The following is a 6,000-nucleotide window of genomic DNA, read 5'->3' on the forward strand; positions in this document are numbered from 1 at the left end:
GAATGCTGCCATTACGTTGTTTGTATGTTGACATCATGTTTCTGGCATGTTGACTTCACGTTGCTGCTATGTTGCGAAAACATTGCCGTGATATTGAAAATGTGATCCTGGGCGTTGCCATATCGTCCTGAATGTTACAAGCAACGTTATCATTTGATCAAAAAAAGAGGACGTTAAGCGCGTTTAGGCAACGTTGCTGACTGACATATGGGCGTTTTCATTCAACAATGGGATAACATTCTGCGTTACTTGGGCTCAGACTAACGGCTCGATCTGAGTCTGAGTCCAAGTTAGTCATCTCATTAGTCGATTAGCCTAGAATTAGATTGTTTGACTTTGCTGTCAAGACTGTTCCGGCTGACTCAGACTCACTTATGAAAAAGTTTTCGAGCTTTGTAATCACTTGAACTCACACTCATGAAAACCTTCATCAACCGCAGTCACTCGGACTCAAACTCGTCAAAGCTTTACTTACCTGGAATCACTCAGACTCTCGGCTCAATCTGAGTCTGAGTGAGTCTTAGGGAGTCAACTAATGAGTTTGTTAGCCTAGAATTAGATTGTTTAGCATGATGTCAATGCTCTTTAACACCAATACTACACGTAATCGGTGCACTTCTTGCCGCCGTTTCTCATAGTAACTTTGAAAACGAGTTCTGAGTGCTTCAAAACCAGTAAGGTCAATTTTTTCGGAAGAGATAACACCATAACAGATATTTATCAATAACTATTTTTGAAGAGTTGGCGTGAGAAGGAAGATGAAGGAAACGCCATATGTAATTCACCTCTTTGAACAATATTTATTGAAATGGTGTGTGAACGACACTGCTTTCAAATACCAGTAAGCAGACGTAAGAATAAACGTGAATCCAGGTAAAGGTGGTATGAATGCTAAAGATAACTAGGCACAATCTTTGGTCAACAAATGAAAGTGGAACTCACTCGTACTAACTGAAAATTATATGCAGGGCTCTAAAGACTTACTCGGACTCAGCAAATTTTTTGAGGCCAACTCACACGGCCTCACACTCACATAACATTTCTTCATTTAAACTGATTCGGGCATGAACTCACGAATGTATCAGTCATCCGGACTTACTCATACTCTTCTCTCAATCCGAGACTGAGTGAGTGCGAGTGAGTCGACTCTTGAATGAGTTTGCCGACTTGTGCATCGAACTGATCATTTGAGAATATCACACTCTTCAAGAGTTCACTTACTGTCACCTCGTAAACGGTATCTCTGTTCTCAACAAGAACAAGGATTTCCCATAATTCCTCGGCTAACTCTCTTATCTGTCTCGTTACGTCGCCCCTTCATAGTGTTTATTTCCTTGAGAACCTCTACGTTAGAAGGCATACTGCACCTCAGCAAGAAAGTACTGGAATAACACTCTCAAACTAAACGAACAGAAAAATAACCTGGAAAGCAATTAATACATTACTCAAAACAAAAAATAAAAGTGACGTACGGTCAATTACCTGTAGCAAGAAGAACAACATTATGGTCGTCAATGTGCTTCGAGTAGCACGGATCAGTTTCTAACAGTGCCAAGCTGCTGGCGTCTGCGTTTACGTAGCTTTCTCCTGAAGGAAGTGACGTAAACGGGATGTTTACGCAGCCACTGATTCGGTCTTGCCAGGTCAGTCTACAAGAAGAAGCATACTTCGGTTTGGCGCGATCAAGCCCGTACTGAATATGTTACAGCTGACTATGCATTAGCCCGCGTTACACCAAGAACCGACGAGAGCAACGTTAGCAGCATACGTTCGTGTACGTCAGCCCTGCCCAATAAAAGGCTCCACACTTACTGGCATGGCTTTCATTTCGAACGGGGCTTATATAAATACCTCTTCTCTCGCACCCTTTCGTCACGCCTTGTTTCCGAGTACCTGTCTAAACTTCTGTCGGTGATGCTTCGTTAAGTATCACACGCTGCGCAAGAGTCCGTAATGAAGATGCCGCAGAATGAAAGGGAAAATTGTTCTACCAGTTTTTCTTGTACAGTCTTATTCTGTTTTTCTTCAAGGTACCTGAAATGGCAAAGCAGTATTGCGCCACAGCTGCCTGGAAGTAGGCGAAAATTTTGAACTAGGATAGAATAAATCTCAGGTAATCTAATCATAGGGCACTCGGTGTCATTGAAAAATTTTGGTGTCATTGAAAAGTTTACAGCAATCGTCAGCATCATTACCCGCATGTGCTTTCTTGAGCCTCCATTATCCTGCCTTTATCTTCATCATCTTAGACGTCTTCACCATCCGCTTCACTACAGAAACAAGCAAGGGTAAATCATTCCAAAAAAAAAAATATCAGCGAGACTTCTACAATTGTACCCTCGATAACGAGGCCAGCGTCTAACCACTCCGTTATCTATACAGGCTAAAAGACCATAGCATTGCCCTGTGCAGTTCTGCAGAAGAAGGAAGTGGCAGATGGTGCCATTGGGAAGTGAGAGTGAAGATTAGAAAATGATTAAAGAATATTGAGTACAGAGGAGAAAAGGAAAGAAAAACAGAAAACCCAAAAGGGAAAGAAACGAAGGGCAGAAATAGACAAAATACGACACAACCAGAAAACAGTACGAGAAAGAGAAACATGAAAAGAAACAGAAAGCAAAGAAAAAAAGACAGTTTCGCCGAAAGGGCGTAGCAATGAATGCAACAGCAACAACTTCGAATGTGAAGCTGAGAACTGCAAGCTAATTGAAACGTGCAGCGTGAGGGTCACGCACAAATGACGCACGAAAACGACACACTGAGAACTAAAGCTAAGTATTAACGTTTCCAGCTCAACACCTAATGCGGTGTTTAAACAAAAACGACGCACAAAATTTAATCATAGGGACAGATATGAGTACGAACTAAGGAGTGTCGCAGTTTTTACTTCGCTGTGTTTGAAAAGCGCGCTCTCTTCGTTAACGAGACCTGCCCAGTGAGCGAAGCGATCTTTGTGTGTGCGGTAAATAAACGCAATATTTCTGATAAAAGCCGAAAGCTCGTGATTCTCTCCACCGAAAGATAAGCGCGCACGCACCAGGACCTAACCCCCCATCACCATCCGCGGGGCATGGGGCAAATTACGCGTGGGAGATGTGCGCGCGTTGTTGCATCGCAGGTTGTACTCATGGTGTAACGAGACACTGGTGAAGGTGCTGGCTAACAGTCTATGCACTGTGACTACGAGGAAGGTAACGACTCCAACATTGACACCTTAGAAGAAAGATCCGACCTTCGGCATAGTCCGTGGTGACTACGCCTACCACCTAAATTCGGCCCTCTTCCAGAAAGTTCCAGAACCATGGCAAGTGCGACAACTTCAAGCCAGACTGAATAGCCCGTGGCTCCGCCAGCTTCATGGCTTCCGGCTCCTAGAACTATAAAGCCCTTCCTTGGGGAGCATTACGAAGACATCGAAGACTGGCTGAATCGATACCATCAAGTCGCCAACGCCAGCGAGTGGGACGAGCACTGGAAACTCCGGTATGTCTATTTCTACCTGGAGTATTCGGCGCGTATTTGGTGTGAGAACCACGAGGCTGCGCTGACAAGATGACCGGTGTTTGACAAGCTGGTGGGTGGTACCATAAGTGTTTCACAGCAACCTCCGCTACTGAACGCTTAAGGTACCGCCAACCAGAAGAAACAAGGAGAACGTCTCCCCAATTCTCGCAATAAACAAAGCGAAAGCATGGCCATGCTCGTTGAGGAGATATCTCATCTTTTTCGTCGAGCTGATTCCGGAATGATGCAAGCCAAGATGGTATGCTTTCTGAAGCGGGGCGTGAAGGACCAGTTATTTGTTCGACTTGTGCGAAACCCACCAGCTACAGTGGAGGAATTCCGCCGTGAAGCGATAACGATGAAGCGAATGCTAACACCGCGGACTTCCCAGTATGAGGGGCTGGAACACCTCGTATTACTGTCAGACCCCTTGGAAACACCCGCCAACACGAGCGTGAGAGACCTTGCTGAGCTAGTTCGTGGCATTGTACGCGATGAGCTCCAAAAGATATGCCCAGCGCCTTAACAGCCTCACGTGACTGCTCTGACAGACGTCGTTCATGACGACGTAAGGCAGCTGGTACGACCATTAGGGACGTCTCCAGCCGAAGCTTCTCTGCTAACCTATGCGGAAGTTGTACGCACCGTTGCGCTTGGTGGGCCACCCCTCTGCCGCAGCCTCCAAAATGAAAGAAAGGCACCTGCCTCATTTTGTGGAGATAAGCAGCAGCGCTAAGACACCCCGCTGTTTCCATGTGCTGGGCGCTTCGTGGCTGAAATTACTGGAGCACCGCTGCCTTTCGGATCCATGGAAAGGTGCGACACGTGGCGTCTTCGTGCCCAGGTAAAAGTCATATTACCGAGCTTCCACCGATTACGGACGTCGGACCATCATGGTGTGCGTCTCTGACTGATGAGCTAGCGACGCTCAAATCAGCAGCAGATGTCCAGGCATGACCCCTCAGAGGCGCCTAGACCACAAGTGCCTTTCGACAAAGCATGGGGGTCGGCCCGAGCGGTGAGATAAGAGACTCGTTTCACCCCGCTCGCTGTAAGCAATATTCGCCGGAGGAGGCAGCATCACCGGGACCATGCACGTGTTTCGTTTGTGTGTGTATGCGTATGTTGGGGGCGGTGCCGGCATATTGACACTCGTGTGTGCTGCGGGACATGTTATTGGACAGTGCCGTATGGACCTATTTTCCGGTCTAGGGATCTGGGGAGATGAGACAGTATGAGACAGATGAGAGATGAGACAGATGAGACAGGGTGCTGAGAGTTGTTCACGGAGCTTGTTCAATAGACAGCCTTTTTCAATGTAGAGCTTTCAGTGTAGAGCTTTGGGCCAGAGAGCCCGTGTCATGTAAATATTGTAAATAATCCCTCTCTACAAAGTTCTACCTCCTCCTGCCTCGACATCTTGATCTCGGATCTCTGGTGCCGGAAACCCCGGTCGCAACGGCACTCCTGAGCCGGCAGCCAGGTATTTTCCCCGACCGACCAGCCTGCAGGTGCCGCAATACTTCTTGGGCCCACCGCACTTTGACGACTTACGACCGACCAGCCTGCAGAAAACGCAGTACTTCTCAGGCCCACAACACATTAAAATTCGTCCCCTAACGTGCGGAAATCTAGCGTGTGGCGCGCTTCCGACAATCGGCCACTTTGCTACCACTGTGGCGAGCCAGGTCACTTGTACCGGGAGCGCTTGTACCGACACATGGGCCTGCTTTGGTCATCACCCATCGTACTTGTAAAGAAGAAAGATGGCAGCTTTAAAAACGATAGTCTTTCTTGGGGACACTCAACGCGAAAATTTTGGTCTGTGTGTCCATCTGTATTTTACTTCCAACGACACCATGTTCTTGAAACGACCGACCCCATCCGCAGCGCCCATCACTGTTGCTCAAGATTTAGCATTCACACTTGTGCTATGGTCAGTTTAAAAGCAATTATTCCGCATTTCTGGGGCACCATAACAACACATATATATTCTACATGTGCGTCTTTTACTGGAAAGGGCATACATAAGTAGTTTTAGGGACCGTAGCGCTTATCAAGCTGCACTGACCTTGCAATGCTTGCACGAAAAGGCGAATGTTTCCAACGCTTTGCTAACACGAGACGGTGGTGGCACCTACCCGTCGTCTTGCGTTCTACACCTTATCACCTTTAAGACGGGCGTGCACACCCATCTCAGAGTCACGCATTTTGTTTTCCAAGAAAACTAACAGATGGCACTCATGTCTCACGTGTGACGTGACTTGATGCACTCGTTCGCCCCCACTGTAATGCAGCGCCACCAAAATACCATTCACCAATTTTCTTGCGTAGAACATCAAATGAATGTTTTGTTCACTCTTTCCACACGCAAGGCTATCGTCTTTCAACGACATTTTTAGATTAAGATGCAGATACGGGGCCAATGTTTTGACTTTGCTTTGATTATCGCAAAATAACAATGTGACAAAGAAGGACGTTTACCTTCTTCCGTGC

The sequence above is a fragment of the Rhipicephalus microplus genome, chromosome 5, assembly GCF_043290135.1.
Source record: "Rhipicephalus microplus isolate Deutch F79 chromosome 5, USDA_Rmic, whole genome shotgun sequence".
Lineage (NCBI taxonomy): Eukaryota > Metazoa > Arthropoda > Arachnida > Ixodida > Ixodidae > Rhipicephalus > Rhipicephalus microplus.